Here is a 19,149-nt window from a genome sequence, read left to right as displayed (position 1 = left end):
TACTGTTGGTAAATGTTTAATCAGCTGGTGTTAGTATGCAGAGTAGTTTTAATCACCACTGTCTTGCTGAATTAATGCGTGAATAAATTGTTCCAGTGACTCTTCCTGGCACCTGGGTAAAAGGGAAGCTTCTAGGCACAGAGACAGGGCCTTTGCCTTTGAGGTTTCAGTGTTAGCTTTAATTGACTTTTTTCCAGGCACCACCTCTTGAAGGCTGGAATGATTTGTTGAAGTGGCTCTTCATAAAGACCTAAATGACCACCGTGATATAGTGTGGAGAACAGATCTAGAGCTAGGAGATGTGGTTTCTAATCCGGCTATGAGATATTAGGTTTCCATAGGTAACTATGAAGTCTCATAGCTATGGAACTTTGGTTTCTGTTTCCTCAAAAAACGAGGTGATTGAGCCAGTTATTCCCCAAGGCCCCGGAATCTCTATAGCAGCGACTCAGAGGTGGCCATCTACTTAAAGCTGAGTTTCCTCCGCAGGCCTGCCCTTTGCGGGAGAGGTGCTGGTATAGAACACAAACATTTTTTAAGGTACTTTGCTGTCTAAATCACCTGGGATCTCCGGTTTGAAAGGTCTGGAAGTCATCTAGCTTGTTCATGCATTACTTCCTCTGGAGGTAAGGGAAGGGGTGCGTATATGTGTCTAGGGGGAGCTGGTCAGTTTCCTCCATCCTGTCACTCCAACCCCACAAAGGGCTAGGGCCAGACACGTGGGCTGGCGTGAAGAGGGGGAGGTTACACTAAAGCGGAGGTGCAAATGGACGGGGGCGGGGTTCATTTGCATGGACTGCGGGCGGCCACCAATCCGGACAAGCAAAGCGACAGCCCGCGCGCCTTTTGGGGGCGGATTGACAGCTCCAGGACCCAATGGAAGGTGGATCCTGCGGACGGCAGGGGCGGGACGGCGCCGGGCGCTGTCCCGGGGATTCGGGCCGGCTGGCGGGCGCTGCCAGTCTCGGGTGGCGGCGTCCGGCGCGCAGGCGGCCTGGTGGGCGGGCTGAGGGCGAACGACGCGCGGGTGAGGCGGAAAGAGACGGAGCTGAAGAGCAACCGCGGCGACAGGTACCGGCGCCATGGCTGCAGGGATCGGGCGGGCGGCCGCGTCTCCCCGGTAGCCGAATCCCCTCCTTCGCGGTCCGGCTGCTGCTGCGCCACCTCCCCGCCCCCTCACGCGGCTCCCTAGCTCAGGAGCGGCGCGTCTGGGCGAGTGGGGCCCGGGAAGCCTCGAGGCCAGCGCGGCAGAGGCCCCCAGCCCTATTGCGGGGCCCCTCTGAGCCCTGCCGGCCCGGGGGCCAGGGCTCCCTTCGGAAGGCGTGGAGCCGGGTGGCCACTGGAGCCGCTCCCCACCCCGCTGCGCTCCCCTTCGCGGAGGCGAGGCCGGTTGCACCCGCTCACCCTTACCCGGCTTTTGTTTCCCGCCCGGGTTGACAGGTCCCGGCTCCGGCTCCTGTCGGCGGTCCCGGACTCGCCGGAGGCCCGGCGGCCGGGACCGAAGCCGCCCGGATCAGGCGACTGGACTCGGCGCAGAGCCGGGCGGCGCTTGAGCAGCTGCCGGCGCGGGCGGGAGACAAACTTCGCCTTAGGTGGCCAGGGCAACTGGTGAAGTCGAGCTGGGGTGAGCTGTGCGCCGGGACACGGAGGGCGCAATGGAGGAGCCTCGCTTACGAGGAGGGGCCTGTGGGTAGTGAGGATAGCGGAGTGTCCGGCTGCTGCACTCCTCGCTTTAGGTTTGCTCTCCCCGGGCGATGGGTGTGGAGGCGCGTTCACAGCCCTCACCTGCCGCCCTGGGACCAGAGACTGGGAACAGCATCCCGCTCTCAGGCCCTCTGGAGGGTGCCAGTGCGGCGCCTATTCTAACAGGTGATTTATTCTAATGCCACCAGAAACCCAGTTAAAAGTTGTTTTAAGGCTCCTCATTCATTTCGCTCCTGGGACATTATAACCCCTTTTCCCCGTAGCAACAGTGTAGGAGTTAAACCCAGTGTTAATTACAACAAAAAATTGGGGGGGGGGGGCGGTCAGCGTATAGCTTGACCTCTTTTGATTGATGAGTCAAGAGGAAATTTTAGTCTCATTGTTAAAAAAAATAGTTTTCTGCAGTGGTGGCGAAAGCATAGTAAGGTACAAGTTGTAAATGGGGAACTCGGAACTCTAGATATCCTTCAGTGTGGTTCAGGACAGCGTGTACAATCTTTGGCCGCCATTCAGTAAATTCTGCATGAATCAGATTGAGCTCGTGGTTTTGGATTTACTTTTCAGGAGTATGTTTTCCAGTGGCGTAAAGCTTAGCATTGAGTGGGAGCTTTCTTTGTCTCTCTGAGGGTAGACAGGAGTGTTTATTTTTATTGTCTTCTCATTTTGTTACATTGTGGACAAGAGAAAAGTTGAAATATTTTTGTTCAGTATTTTTAATACTCTATGGAGTTCTGCTGCATGCCCCCCCCAAGGGATTTTTACTTTAGAGAATTATAGTAGCTTTTTCTCTTGCTGTTGGAATCAAAATTCAAGGGTAGACTTAAAAAATTACTGTTTTTGTGGGAAATTTTTATTTGCCATACTTTCACTTAGCGTTTTCTGTTTGTCTTTTCCCAACTGACCTCCATCTAACAATCTACAGTTATGGCCCTAACCAATTTAGGACATCTACAGAAAAAAATGATTAAAAATAACATAATACTTACTTTTAAAATATATATTTTAAATGAGGGTTATTAATAACATTCATTTGTGAGAAACATGACTTAGTTGACTCATTTTTTTTCTCCCTAATGTGTTTGGTTTTATCTTTGTATTGAATATGATTTATACTTAATAGATATGTTTAATAATTTCTTAAGAACAAAGTTATAATTTTTATTGGTGTTCCATTGACTGGTAGTTTTACTTACCTAATTAGCAGCACTATTTAAAGCTGAACTCTTAACCAAGAGACTAGTCGTTTGTGACTATTTGGAATTACAAAAATAATAATCAAGGATGGTCTTTGTAAAATGTTTTATTTCTCTAAAACAACAGGCTTATATGTTACAAGGTCTGTTTTTCCCAACATTTAACAAAACAACTATGTTTCTGAATAATTTTTTTTGTTTTGGGAATTTGGGATTAATGTCCTTTTAAAACATAATTTTAACCAGTTCAACATGAGAAACATTAAAAAATATTGGATTAGACAACCAACTAAATCTTAAATTTTATGTTTATTCTTGGATTGGAAAAGAAATACATATCTTGGGTTATTTTTAGTTTCCTAAAGGTTTCTTAGATGGAATCAGAATAGAGAAGAAAGAACATCCTCTTTCTATAGCTGTAGAAATTACTGCTATTAAAAGCTGGATTGGCTTTTTGACCCTGAGGGTATATTGATTGAACAATGGCTCTTCAGGTAAAGTGGGTTTTTCTCCATATAACTAGTTGTAAGGAATCACATAAATTTGGGGAATATATCAGTTTAATTACTATGGGTAATTAGAAGTTTTATAATCTTTATTCTATAATGATGCTTAAGTATACCACATAAAAATTAAAGTTATATTTCATAGTTTTATTTACACAAAAGTATATTTTAGGAACTTTATAAAAGTGCCTTTTATTATAATTAAAAGCTCATTTTCAAATTCAGTTTTTAGATATTTTAATTACTGATTTTTGTCCATTTTAACTTGTGGTAGACCATATCATAAAATTATCAACCACATTTTAGTTTCAAAATTAAGCATAAGTTGAATTCTCACATCTATACAGTAAACATTGGGAGTGTTTGTAGGTCATTTACCTTTGGGTGTGGGTCCTTTTGAGTTTGGGAGTAAATATTTTTGAATGAATAAAGACATAAAAAACAAGGACATGTTAAAATATTCAAATCTTATTGTCAGATGACATTGTTAGACATTAAAAGTGTTTATTTAACAGTAATACCCATATTAACCTGGCATTAGGAATATATGGGGTGGGGCAAAAGTAGGTTTATAGTTGGGAGTATGTGAAACAGTTTATTCTTCTATCATTACTTATTAATTGTATTTTTTCCATATGAACAACTGTAAACCTACTTTTGCCCCACCCTGATAATCTTCACAATTCCCAAAGAAGAATCTATATTGTACATATTTGGGCACATTAAATTCTGTAGTTACTTACTGCTAAACAATTAAAATGTATATTTTATAATTTGGAACTATTTGAGCTTTCTAACCTAGCTGATTAGTAATTAGATTTTGTTTTTTCATTATTTCACATTTTTGAATTTTGTTACAGTGCATTTTTAATTTTTGACATTAATCCTCCAAGTTGTAAAGAAAATCAGATCTACGCTCATCAGAGACTGGGTGGACAGTTATGTAAATCCCATAACTATTTATTTAAAAACAATAGCCCCTTAAGTGTAATTTAATTTGCAAATAAGATGTTCATTTATTGTGTAAAAAGACGGTTCAGCCAAATGAGACAGATTAGGATAATTTATAGTAGGGCCTATTGTAGCCTTGTAACCATAATCTGTGTAGCTCACAGGTTACTAAAGATATTTTAGCAGTATTTGAAACACTGCAATTTAAGTATGTACTGAAAATTTGTATCCCATTGTTTGTTATGATGAGAATTGACCTATACTCTGCTGAAACTTAACCATGTAAGACTATAGTCCTCAAAAGGGGCAAGTTCATTTTATGCTAAATTTAGTATTTAATTATAGTTTTAGGGAAGATATCTGGTTAATGAGAGAGAAGAATCCCCCAGAGGGAGTATGGGGTCTACATATTTGATGTACTTGTTTTCTACCCTTGGTTTGGAAGAAAAACACTTTAAAAATAAGAATAAAATTTTATTTAGATCTCAAACAGTCAGACAAAAGATATTGAAAGTAAGTTGGGAATTGGAGCTGCTGTCATTTTTGAAACTGTTAAGGCTGTTTTCTTTTAGAAAGAGGTACAATAATTAGAAAAATGAAAATCATATATTTTCAGAATGAAAGAATGAATTTTTAAGTAAACAGTTATGTATCTATAAAAGTTAGGGAACATCCAAATACTATGAATGTTTTTTTTAAGATAAAAAATGTGGTACATTAAATTGTATGTTTTTGAAATTACTCATTTTTTGGAAGAAGGGATAAAAGGTGAAGAAAGAACAAAGACTAGGAGAGCGTTTTTTCCCTTTTGTAGTTGGAAACTTTTCCTAAAGCAGGCAGTGGTTAATTCTAGAACTGTTTGTAATATTCTGCCTCCATCTTGGCAATTTGTAGATGAATGTTAAATGAGGAGCCACTCCTAGTGCCCTGAAAATGACCATTTGATTATCAGAAGCAGGGATGGAAATTTGTTTGATCTCTTAAAAAATAAGATTTACATATATTATTTTGTAAAAATATCCTCACCCAAGAATATGTTTATTGATTTGAGAGAGACAGAGAGACAGAGAGAGAGAAACATTGACCGGCCGCTTCCCCCACCCCCACAGACAGACGTGGGAACAAACCTAGGTTTGTGCCCTGGTGCCCTGACGGGGGATGGAACTTGCAACGCTTTGGTGTATGGGAGGATGCTTCAGCCAACCGACCCACCTGGCAAGGGCTGCACATAAGTTTCTTTATGTTTCCTACTTCTGGAAATTAAAGAACCTCCTTTACTGTCTGCTGAAAATTACAAAGTGAAATTTGAAAGTCAAAATGTTTCTATTACAGATTTAATGATGTGGTGAATTACTTTTAGGAATGGAGAAGATATATTTTGAATGAGGATAAAATAAGTCTTTACCCATTTTAAATATTAACCGATGGAATTTTTCCATGTTTAACTTTTTTTAAAAAGCAAGACAAAATAAAATCTTGTAATCTTAACACAGTTTAGGTTTTGCCCCTTGCTTAAAACTTATTACACAGTGCAGGATAGTATTTAATGTTTAGAAATTCTAGTTTGTGAAGGGGATTTGTTATGAAAAGAAGGTATTTCATTGAAGCAGAACAGGGTAATTAACCTGGAGAGAAATTTCTTTCTCTTTTGAATTATTCTTAATACATAATACTTATTAAGGAAAATTGAGATGGCCATCTTGCCATCTTAGATTTTCACTATGAATTTTATGAATTCTTTTAATGCTTTATTGATCCTAGGTGGACTTCTCATAATCTGTTCACTTATGTATCTGTATGTATGCGTGTGTGTACAGCTGACCCTTGAACAAGGCTGGGGCTAGGGGCGTTGACCCCCCACAACCCCAGCTAAACATCAGAGTATGTCTTTTTGAGACCTCCAGAACTTAACTATAGTTGGCCCTTAGCACTCACAGGTTTCATACCCATGGATTTAACCAACTGCAGATCCAAAACAGTATTTTCAACCTGTGGTTGGTAATCTGCAGATGTGGAGAGCCAACTGTTCTAGTAGCTTGCCTTTGCCTTACTGATAACATAAACACTTTATTAACACATAGTTTCTATGGTTTGTATATTATTATAAACTGTGTTCTTACAATAAAGTAAGCTAGAGAAAAGAAAATGTTATTAAGGAACTCATAAAGAAGAGAAAATACATATACTGTGTTTATTGAAAAAAATCCACGTACCATTGGACTTATATAGTTCACACCTGTGTTCAAGGGTCAACTGTATATATACACATACAGGTAAATAGATAAAATTTATATATTTTTGCTTTTTATATATGTAACTGTATATGATTACTATATGTATATGTGTATATATAAATCCACTTATTTGTCTATACTGTATGACTTCCCAGGTTTATTTATGTGAATACCCCCTTATAAATGAAATCTTACTGCAGCACAAAGAGGAATAATGTCCACAAAAAAACTGGTACAAAATGTTCATAACAGCTTTTTTTCATAATAGGAATGAACTACTGATTTACACAACATATATGAATCTCAAATATTATTCAGAGCAAGAGAAGCCAGACACACACATGCACTAAATGATACTGTTTATAAAAAATACAAGAAGAGGCAAGACTTAGGTGTGGTGATAGAAATCAGGTCAGTGGTTTCTGGGTACTGTGGTTCACCGGAAGAAGGCAAAAGGGAACTTTCTAGGGAGATGGAAATATCCTATAGCTTGATTTGAGTGGTGGTAATTCAAGTGTATACTTTCAGAAACTTTATTTTCATATAATTTTTAAGTTACAGAAAGTTGCAAGGTTAGTACAAGGGATGTCCAGATTCACCAATTGTTAATGTATACATTTGTTCAAACTTATTGAACTGAATACTTAAGATCTGTGCATCTTCTGTTATGTAATTTTTACTTTAGTAAGGGAAGAAGCTACAAAAATTGGTTGAAGATAGGAGAATGATATTTGCAAAATGTGAAATACCTCTATTCAGAATTAATAATGATGTGGAAAAAGAATCACTGACAGTCTTTTGTCTCTACATACATGTATTTATGCTGTTTCTAAGTGTCAGGATGACATATTTCTGTCAGAAGAAATAGGATACTGAAAATGGCTCAAGGCGGAACTGCCAGCAAGGAAACCTGGCTTTACTTTGCTACCCTCTGCATGTCACCTAGGGAATGAGACTGATAGTTAGCAGCAGCTTTCTGGGAATTCAAGGTGGTGATTGTTCCTGTTAGAAGAGTTGCACGTCTATAGTGTGCTAGGTTTTGTGGACATCTGTAGTCTTTACTGCGCAGTCTTTACCAGACAGGAGGCAACCAAATGTTGTTTTTTGGATGATACTACTTATCATAAGGAGGAAATACTGGTGCTTGTAAACCACATAAACTATTCTTGATCACTGGTAAGTGAATTCGCTGCTCTCTATTAGTTTTAGTGTTTCCATAGTCTCAATAGAATGATTTGATTTAAATCACATCTATTTAAATCATAACTTAGACCATAATTGTTAAAAAAATTCAACTTTCCCCCTCTATTTATTATTTTTATATAATTTTAAATATGTGTTCACAATTTAGGATTAGGTGTAATTTATGGATATTGGTTCATTTTTAAAATTCTTTTTTTTGTGTGTGTGTGCATCTACATGGAGAGTAATTTATTTGGTTATTTACTAGAGTGGAAGATATTTAAAGTAATAGGAGGTCTAACCAGCAGATTCAACAAATTAATCATTGATGCTGGGGATAAACATCTATTTTGACTTTACTAAGCAAAATCATACATTTATGTGGCCTATATATTTTTCTTAAACAAAAAAAGTAAGTTCATTGACGAGAAAAATGAAAAATGTCCAACATCTGCCAATATGGATGGATAAAAGGACTAGCTTTTTCCAGTTAATGAATATATTCATGTTCCTCTGAAATGACAGAGCCTTTTTGCCCTTTCATACCCACTAAATTTCATTGGTTTATTAAGAGCTAATAAAGCATTTGAAAAATTTTTATCTGTTAGAATTTTGTTTTGTGTTGTCATACCTTAACTGACATGAGTTTAAAATATATCTGTAGGTAGCCTTATTTAGACTTTTATTTCTGGAAGTTTCAAAATACACAAAACTGGAAAGAATACCATAATCTTCACGTACCTATTCTCCAGATTTATTAATTATCACAGCTTTGGTTAGTGTGCTCTTAACTGTAAAATTTTCTCTCAGTTTTTTTCCCAAAAGTTTTATTATTAAATAGAAACTTAAAAGGCAGTGTGTTTTAGTTCAGAAACCTGACTTTGGACAGTGTTAATTATGAAACAGTTTTTATCTTTCTGTCAATTGGTAGCCTGGGAAAGAAAGATTAATTTTTTTTAGCTTTCATTTGAAATAAATTAGTCCAAAGATCCTGTATCTGTAGAGTAAAGCACTGTTCGTTGGGAAAGTTAGATTATCTTCAAAGTGTAGTATCTGAGGAATGCTGTTGTCTAAATGTTTTTGTTACCTTCTTTTTCTCTAAAAGCTCCATTATTGCCATGCTTTTTAGGTCTCCATTCTAAATCTTTTGTCTGAACTCGAGGCCCAGATTTTCACCTATGTCTTGAAACTAAATATGCTTGAATACCATCTCTAGCAGCTGCACACCCAACAAGGCTCGCCCACCCTAGCCAAAAAAAACCACTTCTCTTCAGACTTTGCCTCTTTAGCTGTTAATGACTCCATTGTTCTTACTGGTCATTTGTTACTCTTCCCTTAGTTCTTAAGCTCAATGAGTCACTAAATCACTTTGTTTCTAACTGTAAAATGTCTCTTTGTATCTTTTTGTCCTTTTCATTTCTACTATATTTGTCCTAATTTGGTTAACATGTTAAAGCAGGAAGTTATTCCTAATTTATAATGAACTTCATATCAAAATTAGGCTAGGCTTCTAAAGTAAAATAGGGCATATTTTTCCCTCTCAGAAAAGGCTTCAGTTAGCCTAATAGGCAAACACATCACATTTAAGGCCGAGGTAATCATTGTATTTGAACCAGGGTGATGCAGAGTAGTTCCCCCTTATCTGCAGGGGATAAATTCCAAGATCCCCAGTGGATGCCTGAAACCACAGATAGCATTGACCCCTATATATACTATGTGTTATCTTATATGTATGTACTTGTAATAAAGTTTAATTTCTAAATTAAGCAAAGTAAGAGATTAACTAATAAATAGAATAATTATGACAATTACTATAGTAAAAGTTATATGAATGTAGTCTTTCAAAATACCTTATTGTACTGTCCTCACCTTTTCACTTAAAGGAAGCACTTTATAGCTTCTCTTTGGCCTATGGAATTGTCAGCGTCACTGCTGTTGTGCTTTGGGCCTTCATTAAGTAAAAGAAGGGTGACTTGAACACAAGCACTGCCATACCTAGACAGCTACCAATGTGTGGGTCGCATACATAGCACGGATAAGCTGGACAAAGGGATGATTCACGTCCTGGGTGGGATGGAGCGGATGGTGTGAGATTTCATCATTCTGCTCAGAATGGCATGCAACTTAAAACCTATGAACTGTTTGTTTCTGGAACTTTATTTCCATTTACTGGGGTAACTGAAATGGCAGAAAGTGAAATTGTGGATAAAGGGGTAGTACTACTGTAGCTGATTTCCAAATCACTCAGCTCAAATAACCTGATGAATGGTGACTGGCAGGGCCCACAATTTATCAAGGAATATAAGCAGCAGACTTTCTCAGACCACAGGATGAGTTCCTTATAGTCCCGGAATACCTGCGAGTGCTTTGCAGTGGGGGAAATACTGAGAATATATATAACACACTTCCTAGTGTTTTCATGGCTAAAAGTACAGGTCTGTAGTTTACCATAAAACTCCTTTCCTTTGTCCATTATTTTCTGGCAACGATAGTTTCCATCAAGAAACCACCTTTGCCAAAAGTGACATGATACTCTTATTTTATTACTTTACCTTTTCTTTACAGGCTTCTGGAATCTACATTTGTTAGAAAGATAGGAGACTGAGGTTAGTTGGGAGGATATAAAATAGAAAGGGGAAAATAAGTGATATCTATTGTACTTCCCATTGACAGTGATCCAGCCCAGCCTCCAAAGGTTTTGGGCCTGATTCCTTCCCAGAGGGATTATAATTTATGAACTTGGCTTGCATATGGGGATCTTTCATCTTTCTGCTCTTCTGGGAAATGTTTGCATTTCTTCCTGGTAGGAACCAAGACCCAATTTAAGATTACTGACTTTGGGAATAAGGTAATTATCTTATTGTTTTAGATAATCCAGAATATCTGATTATTTTATCCTATGGGAACTAGGAATATTATGGGGATTCTGTGATGTTTATGCAGAAATTAATTTAATGGTTATTAAGAGTGGAAAATGGAGGAGAAAAATACACCATTTCTGAAAGCCTAATGTGGTAGGAGTGGACATCGGGATGAAATTCAGGAATGTTGCTACTAAGTAACTATATGATCTTGGGCAAGTTAAAGTTATTTAACCTTTCTGAGCCTTGTTTTAATTGTGAAATGAGTGGATTGCATTAGATAGTATTTTAAGGTCTTTTCAGAGCTCTGAAATTCTGAAATGAATGTTTTCTCAGAAAAAACTAATTTATATACTGTTCATAATTAATGGTTTTTCATTGGCTGTCTTATAAACTTTCTTTTGTTTCCATTAGAGGTTAGGAAAAGAAATAATTAAAGGAGTCAGCATTGGTAAAATGGATTAAATATTAGTGTTTTCATTTATGTGTCTCCACAGAATTCATTCTGGACTCTTCTATTTGTGTCCATTTTCCTGCCCTTTTCACTTTTTAAATCATCTTTGCTTTATAGTGTGATTTTCATATCCCTCTTGCTGTTGCTTCTCTTTGCCATTGCTTTTTTCCTAGCTGTCCTTCATTGCCCATATTTCATTATGGGTGTGGAATTCATCAGCTAGACCTTTGAGTCTGATCTATCATTAAATTAAATTTAGACTTGCTAATAGTTGCTAGGATTAACGAGATCCTTCTACTTTATTGTACAGAAACTAGGAAGATGAATCCTGGAGTGAAGGAAGTGGCAGAGCCACAGAGAGGAGGCATGATGTGCAAGAGGGTTTCCAAGGATTTTTTGATATTTTGATTTAAGATATAAGTTAAAATATATAAATTTTGATGATGGTGACTGCCCATGATACCAGAGTTTGGTCCTGAAGTCTTAATGGACTGTTTCTTGAGGGCAACATCTGAACCTCTAATTTTGAATCATGAGTGTTCAGCATAGTGCTGCAGAGTAAGAGCAAGTTGAACTGAATTGTTTCGACTGATTCTTCATGGTGTTTTCTGGTAGGCTGGAGGTTAAGAGCATAGACTCTTATTTTTTTTAGTCCTTACCAGAAGGCCTTTTTTTTTTTTTTTTTAATTGCTTTTTTAGAGAGAGGGGATGGGAGGAAGAGAGAGAGAGAGAAACAGATGTGAGAGAGAAACATCGATTGGTTGCCTTCCATATGTGCCTCAACTAGGGATCAAACCTGCAACCTAGCTATGTGCCCTGACCAGGGATCGAACCCACAACCTTTTGGCTTATACAGGATGATGCTTCAACCAACAGAGGCACACCGGCCGGGGCTGGCATAGACATATTTTTTAATTTTTTAATTTTAATTTTAATTTTCTATTAGATTTTATTGATTTATTTTTAGAGAGAGAGAGAGAGAGAGGGAGAGAAACATCGATATGCAAGAGATACATCAATCTGTTGCCTCTCACATGCCCCCAAGTGAGGACCTGGCCCACAACCCAGGCATGTGCCCTGACTAGGAACCGAACCAGTGATTCCTTGGTCCCCAGGCCAGCAGTCAATCCATTCAGCCACACCAGCCACGGTGACATTTTTGTTTTTTAAAGAATTTATTAATTTTTAAAGAGGGGAAGGGAGGGAGAAGGAGGGAGAGGAGAAACATCGATCGTTTGTCTCTCATATGTGCCCTCACTGGGAACTGAACTGATCCCCACAACCCAGGCTTTGCCCTGACTGGGAATTGAACTGGCGACCTTTTGCTTTGTGGGGTGATGCCCAACCAACTGAGCCACACCAGTCAGGACTTGTGTAGACTCTTAAATAAGACTGTCACTACCACTCTGTGGTATTGGACAAGCTATTTGGCTTTTCTAAGTCTCAGTTTCTCCTCTATAATATTGGGATGAGCAGTATAAGTACCTCCCTCAGGGTTGTTGTGAGGATTAAGTGAAATAATACACATAAAGTACTTAGTCTGGAGCCTCATACATCTTTGAGCCTGTTACATGTCGTCAGTAAGTATTAAATGCTATTATAGTTTTATTAATAAGTACTTTAGTGTTCCAGGTAGTAAATTCTGTGGGGCTCTAAATATTTTTACTGAATGAATAAGACAAGATCCTGTTCTTAGAAAAGACAAAACATATGTACAAAAGATAAGTAACAACTTAGGTCCCATGGTAAGTGGCAAATGAGTGATTTTACTTAATGACTCAAGAGACAGGAATAATTGCTAAGCAGATGAGAACTTCAGGAAGATGACAGAACTTGATTGAGCTTTGAAGGACTAATTAGCAAATTAAGAAGACAGGCTCCTTGGAGCCACTACCTGTGTTGGAATCCTAACTCTGCTACTGTGTAATCTTAAGCAATTTATTTTACCTTCCTCCTAGGGTTTTTGAGATAATTAAATGACTTAATACATGTCAAACCCTGGCCGGTGTGGCTGAGAGGGTTGAGCGCCAGCCTGTGAACCGAAAGGTCGCTGGTTTGATTCTCAGTCAGAACATGTGCTTGGGTTGCAGGCCAGGTCCCCATTGGGGCGCGTGAGAGGCAAGCGGTTGATGTTTCTCTTGCACATCGATGTTTCTCTCCTCTATCTCCTTCCCTTCCTCTCTCTCTAAAAGTAAATAAATAAAATCTTTAAAAATACATGAAAAATGCATGTGAAGCACTTAGAATGTGCCTCAAACATGGTTAGAGTATGATATGTTGTTACTGTAAGTTGAGAGAAGGGAAAATACATTTCAGATTGAGTGATAAATGAAGGGGAGATAATCCTAGTATTGTTTGAAATGAGGACGTCAAATCATCATTTCCAACAGGGAATAACCTGCTGGAAAATAATGGTGCTGATGTCAGGGCACAATTATAAATGATTAAGCCAAGGAGTGGGACAGCTTTTCCATATGTACTGAGGGAACTTGCGAGGATTTCTTGGGTGATTTGTGAAGCATTCTTGTGTGTTATAGGTAACATTTCTAAGGCTGTATCTCAGCATTTCTCACTATTTCTTCTGACTTCAGTATAACAAGCTTCTATTCAAACTAATTTTGACATTGAAGCTCATAAACTTCTTTCCTGAACTGTTAGGTCTCTTTAATTTGTCCATTTATTTTTATAAACATGTACCTTTCTTTTCTCCTGTTTAGTGGGCTTCTGCTACTGCTTTCCTCTCTGTCCTTGAAAGCCTCAGTCTAGATCCTAAATCACCAATGCCATAAAGTACAGAGGGCCAGGGAGAGGAAGGGAGGGAAATACCTTCTAGTCCAACCATCTTGTTTTACAGATGAGGACCTTGAGGTCCAGAGGAAGTAGTCCTACGCTCGAGATCCACAGCTAATTAGTGAGCAGGCCTGTATCTTCTGTGCTAAATGAAGGCTATTTTTTTATGTCATCTTAGTGTGATTCTCAACCATCCAGGTGGGAATTACAGTAGTACTACCTATAATTTTTCTACTAATGTTACTAAACACCAAGATAAAAAATAATTTTACCAAGAATAATGTGCTAATAATTCACCCTTCTTAATGAGAAACCCATGATTACATTTTTTAGATGAGCATTACTATTCTTAAAGTAATATTTAAAACCAAGACTCTAAAATCTTTAAGAAGAAAGGGTTTGTTTCTTTCATTTTTAGAGTTGTAAATTATAATGTAAGAGTGTAATAAACATAAGTAGCATCAAAGAAAGTGGATTTTTTTGTTTCTATTATGGCTCTTTCAGAGAGTGATTGACAGGATAGTAAGACTAGCATAACAAATTGCTAATGATTGTATTTTCACATCACAGCCCCTGACCCTGTACTTTTATTACAGTGTCTCTAAGTTTACATCATCTTTAGTCTCTTACACTTAAATATATAGCCACACATAATAATGAGAAACTTTTTAAAGCATTGTTTCCTTCTACATTGTTTTCCTACCTAGATGCAATGTGATAGAATATCTGTAAAACCCTAAGCTTAGGGTCTGGTTACTCTAGTTGCTCAATAAATACTCCCTTCCCTTTTTACAGATCAGGTAATTTTTTCTCATATATAAATAATGTCAGTTCCTAATCACCAAATTACTATAACAGCACTTTTCTTCCTTTGAAATGTATTGTTTTAATTTTGGCAAGCTGCTTTCCCTACATTTTGAAAATTTGTATATATTATACAAATATTTTTTAAGTCACATTAATCATCATTTTATTGTGAAATTATTTTGCAACTGGTAATTATTTTCTATATATTTTCCCATGATTACAGAAGGAAAAAGTGGCATGGGTTACATAAAGATGCTCCAGACCTCTGCTCACCCTGCCATATTCCTTAAAAGAAAAATGGGCCCTGGCTGGTGTGGCTCAGTGGACTGAGCACCAGCTAATGGTCATCAGTTTGAGTCCCAGTCACGGCACATGCCTGAGTTGCAAGCCAGGTCCCCACTTGGGGGGCGTGTGAGAGACAATCAGTTGATCCTTCTCTCCCTCTTTCTCCCTCCCTTCTCCTTTCTGAACATTGGGGAAAAAAAAGAAAGTAAAGATTGTATATGTTAAAAAAAATAGCCTTCTGGACTAGATTTATTTTTACTGAAATAGCAATTTTAAGTGATTTTTACACAATATGAAGTTGAAATGTATAATCCACAAATGTCTGTACAAAAAAAATTGTATGTCTTAAATGCTTTGTAGCATATCATTTATATTTCCCATGGCTTGGTTTCTTTTTCCTGTCTTCATTTTTCTGAAGGGAGAGGGGATTTTCCCCTGTTTCTTATGCTTTCTTCTTGTTTTGTATTTGAATGATTACTCTTTATAACAGATTTTATTCTATGTACTATTAGAACGGAAGAGAAATATTTCAAAATTAGATTTTTTTTATGGCTGAATTGGTGTGTGTGCAGATTTCTCTTAGCCAATTTTTTTCTATAATATATAGGATTTTGTGTTTCTGTTTTTTAAATATTCTTTCTTTTTTTAAAAAAAGATTTTATTTATTTTTAGAGAGAGAAGAAGAGAGGAGGAAAGAGAGAGAGAAACTTCAATGTGTGGTTGCCCCTCGCACACCCCCAACTGGGGACCTCTCCCACAACCCAGGCATGTGCCCTAACTGGGAATTGAACTGGCAACCCTTTGGTTTGCAGGCTGGCACTCAATCCACTGAGCCACACCAGCCAGGGCTAAATGTTTTTTTCTTATGCAGATTTATTTTATTGTTTGAAAGAAATCTGTTAAACTATATGTTTATGAGTGGTTGCTAGCCTTTTCTTCAAAATTTATATAGTAATAAATATTGTAGTTAACTTCATTCTTAGAATTCTTAGTTTTTTTATCATTTAACTTTTTTAGATTATAAGCCCTGCAATTCTCAAATGTTGAAAGAAAACGGGACAATTGAGTTTTGTCACTTTTGTTACATAAAATTGGCCATTTTGCAGCTTCCACTTATTGTATTTTCTGGTTTTTATTTCTGGCTCCTAGAGGTGAAGTGCTTTAATATTATTATGCACTCTTATAGACTGTAGTCCTTGTTATAATGTGTTTATTTCTTTTGTGTTTTTAATATGATTGTATTGTACATTTTCTTTAATTCATGACATATTTTTGTTTAGATTTTAATCTAGATTTGTCAGTTTGGGTTGTTTTCATCTTCGTATTTTTTATTCATTTAATTAATATATGCTTTCATATAAATTAAACAAACATTTTGGTATTACCTATTTGAACATTTTCATGTATATGTTTGTTTTTATAATTTCTTTTTTATAAGTATATTTTATTAATTATGTTGTTACAATAGTCGCAATTTTTCCCCCCTTTGCTCCCCTCCACCCAGTACCCCCCTTCCCTCCAGCAATCCCACTCCCCTTAGTTCATGTCCATGGGTCATGCATATAAGTCCTTTGGCTTCACCATTTCCTATATTATTCTTAACTTCCCCCTGTCTATTTTGTACCAACCGATTATGCTTCTTAATTCCTGCACCATTTCCCCTCTTCTCCCTCTTCCCCCTCCTAACCAATAATCCTCCAAATGATCCCAAAGCTATGATTCTGTTCCTATTCTGGTTTGCTTAGTTGGATTTTGTTTTTATTTTTTAGATTCAGTTGTTGATAGTTGTGAGTTTGTTGTCATTTTAATGTTCATAGTTTTGGTCTTCTTTTTCTTAAGTAAGTCCCTTTAACATTTCATATAATAATGGCTTGGTGATGATGAACTCCTTTAGCTTTACCTTGTCGGGGAAGCACTTTATCTGTCCTTCCATTCTAAATGATAGCTTTGCTGGATAGAGTAGTCTTGGTTGTAGGTCCTTGCTTTTCATCATCTTGAATACTGCTTGCCAGTCCCTTCTTGCCTGCAAAGTTTCTTTTGAGAAATCAGCTGATAGTCTTATAGGCACCCCTTTGTAGGCAACTCTCTGCTTTTCTTTTGCTGCTTTTAAGATTCTTTATCTAACCTTTGAGATTTTAATGATGATGTGTCTTGGTGTGGTCCTCCTTGGGTCTAGCTTGTTTGGGACTCTCTGTGCTTCCTGGACTTGTGTGTCTATTTCCTTTGACAAATTTGGGAAGTTTTCCTTCATTATTTTTTCACATAAGCTTTCAATTTCTTCCTCTTCCTCTTCTGCTTCTGGCACCCCTATGATTCAGATGTTGGCATGTTTAAAGTCGTCCCAGAGGTTCCTAAGCCTCTCCTCATTTTTTTCGATTCTTGTTTCCTCATTCTGTACTGGTTGACTGTTTTTTTCTTTCTTATGTTCCAAATCATTGATTTGAACCCTACTTTCCTTCCCTTCACCATTGGTTTTTTTGTGGATTTGCCTTCATTTCCCTTAAAATAGCCTTCACTTCTTCCCTTCTGCATTTGCTCTACGCAAGCATATCTGTTAAGTCTGTGAGCATTGTTATCACCAGTGTTTTGAACTCTGTCTGTTAGGTTGGCTATCTCTTCATCACTTAGTTCTCCCACTGGAACCTTGATCCGTTCCCTTCTCTGGGCAGTACTTCTCTGTCTCCTCATCTTGACAGGCTCCTGTGTTTGTCTCTGTGTCTTAAGTAGAGCTGTCGCACCTGGTACATCATAAGAGGCGGAGCCTTAAGTACTCATCAGTATGAGGTGACGTGTTTCACCACGTTGTGGTGCTCTATGTGGGAGTGGGGTGTGAGAGGGAACAATGCCGCTTGCTCAGCACTTGCCCCATTTCTAGGCACTTTAAACAATGGAACTCAACTGAGAGACTGGCAGTTTCTTCCTCCACTGGTTTTCACAGGCTTTATTTTCCCTGGTGCTGGAACCATGAGCTGTGCAGTCTGGTCTGGTGCTGGAAGCTTTCCCCAGGTGTCCCTCCCTACTTTTTAAAACATGTGACTGTGCTTTCCTCCAGCCTGCCCCCACTAGGAGGCCACCACGCTGTGTCCACTCAACCCTGGCTCCACCTCTTCTACCTGTCTGGATGATTATTTCTTCTTTATATCTTTGTTTATTGGACTTCCATGCAGCTCAGTTTTCTGGAACTTCTGGTTGTCTCTAGTTTTGCGGTATATAGTTGTATTCCTTCTCAGTTGTGGAAGGAGATGCAGCGTGTCTGTCTATGCCTCCAGCTTGGCTGGAAGTCCTCTCTATAATTTCTAAAGAAGTATGACTAATTTTCCCTTTTTTGGAAAAGATTTCTAAACCATTGAAATATTTTTAACCCTATGGTCTATTTTGCATCTAAGAATGCTGATAAAAGTAATAAGATTTTATTTTTAAATTTTATTTTTAGAGAGAGGGAGAGAAACATCAATGTGTGGTTGCCTCTCGCATGCCCCCAACTGGAGGGCTGGCTTCCGATAGAGAATCTAACCAGTGACCCTTTGGTTTGCAATCTGGTGCTCAGTCTACTGAGCCACACCAGCTAGGGCTATATGAGTTATTTTATGACAGCCACCATGCCAGACCAATTTTGTTAGTAAATTAAAACATTTAAAAATTACAAATCCTCCTAATCTTGTGTCCCAAGTTTATTAATTTGTTTTTTATCCTCTGTCATTTTATCATTCTTTTAGAAACTTGCCAATGGCTTTTCTAAAATTAAGTCATGAATTATGCTAAATAATTAATTTTAAAAGAGAAAAATAAAGATACATTTTAGAGTCTACATATTATATAAATGTAGGTTTACAGATTTTGTTTATTATTCAGTGATTTGAAGATGTAATCTTTTAAGTTGCTAAATTTCTTTATAATTTGTATTCTATTCATTGAGAGGATTGATAGGTTTTAATTAAAACAAAAAGGGCTTAGACCTTTAAAAACAAAGTCAGAAAACAAGCATGAATCACTTGAGAAGTAATGAGCAGGATGAAGGAGTGCAAAGAGATCTTTACATCAGTAATCTGAGGCAAGATAGTTTCTGTATTTGAACATTAAATTTAGTTCTGAGCTTCCTGGGAAGCAAGAGAAAAAGGAAACAGAATGGGTTTCATAGTTATTGTCTGATAAAGAATGCTTATCAGTTTTTCAGGAGAGGGA

General features: G+C 37.7%; 1 protein-coding gene across 1 annotated transcript in view; it reads left to right on the top strand.

Moving 5' to 3' along the window:
• The first annotated feature begins 933 nt into the window (after window positions 1-933).
• The window catches only part of FKBP5 (FKBP prolyl isomerase 5), a 100,869-nt gene continuing 82,653 nt past the window's right edge, over window positions 934-19,149 (top strand). The window contains exon 1 of the mRNA XM_090282284.1: window positions 934-1,071. The gene's annotated coding sequence lies outside the window, so the exon portion shown is untranslated. The remainder of the gene's footprint in view (window positions 1,072-19,149) is intronic.

The sequence above is a fragment of the Furipterus horrens genome, unplaced genomic scaffold (genome assembly GCF_987537825.1).
Source record: "Furipterus horrens unplaced genomic scaffold, mFurHor1.1.pri manual_scaffold_6, whole genome shotgun sequence".
NCBI classification, from domain to species: domain Eukaryota; kingdom Metazoa; phylum Chordata; class Mammalia; order Chiroptera; family Furipteridae; genus Furipterus; species Furipterus horrens.
This window is presented reverse-complemented; position numbering and strand designations above follow the sequence as displayed.